Source organism: Rhinopithecus bieti, unplaced genomic scaffold (genome assembly GCF_001698545.2).
Source record: "Rhinopithecus bieti isolate Rb0 unplaced genomic scaffold, ASM169854v2 scaffold_62788, whole genome shotgun sequence".
Taxonomy (NCBI): Eukaryota; Metazoa; Chordata; class Mammalia; order Primates; family Cercopithecidae; genus Rhinopithecus; species Rhinopithecus bieti.
The window spans coordinates 242,513-243,308 of NW_016823884.1; the positions used below are offsets into that span (position 1 = coordinate 242,513).

Here is a 796-nt window from a genome sequence, read left to right on the forward strand (position 1 = left end):
TTTTGTATTTTTAGTAGAGACAGGGTTTCACTATGTTGTCCAGACAAGTCTTGAACTCCTGGCCTCAAGTGATCCACCCACTTTAGCCTCCCAATGTGCTGGGATTATGGTCATGAGCCACTGTGTCCAGCAAGGAATTGCTTAAGGTCTAGCAGTAATTACACAAGATAATTAAAGGAAACAGAGGGATAGTCTAGAGCAGCTCTGTGAAGTACAGTAGTCATGAGCTGATGTGGCCATTGACGTCTCTGAGTACAGATTATAGAACATTTCTATTATTACAGAAAGTTCCATTAGACAGAACTGGTCAGAGAAAAGAGGACTAAATAGAAATATCAAAGGTATGTTCAAATGTCTAAAATGATATTATGTAAAAGAGGGTGAGTTATTCATTATTGCCCCAGAAAGCATAAGTGTATCAGGAAATAAAGTTCTAGGTGTTTGCTGTTTAAAAATTCAAACTTTGGAAAAACTTTCTTAAAATTAGAGCTAGTTATCTTCCCCTTCCTTGATCGTTTAGGCAGCAACTGTAGGATTCTTAGTCAGCATACAATGAAAGAGATCCTTAAAATGAGGATGGATTTCTAAAAATAAATTTTATTTTATTATTTTATTTATTTTGAAACAGTCTCAATCTGTCGCCCAGAGTACAGTGGCACAATCGTGGCTTACTGCAACCTCTGCCTCCCAGGTTCAAGCAATTCTGCCTCAGGCTCGTGAGTAGCTAGGACCACAGGCGTGCGCCACCACACCCGGGGCTAATTATTGTTTTTTTTTTTTTTTTTTTTTTTTTTTT

General features: G+C 37.8%; 1 long non-coding RNA gene across 1 annotated transcript in view; it reads left to right on the plus strand.

The window, feature by feature from the left end:
- Positions 1-301: 301 nt before the first annotated feature.
- The window catches only part of LOC108521936 (uncharacterized), a 30,545-nt gene continuing 30,050 nt past the window's right edge, over positions 302-796 (plus strand). Inside the window, exon 1 of the long non-coding RNA XR_001883318.1 lies at positions 302-341. This is a non-coding gene — a long non-coding RNA (uncharacterized LOC108521936). The remainder of the gene's footprint in view (positions 342-796) is intronic.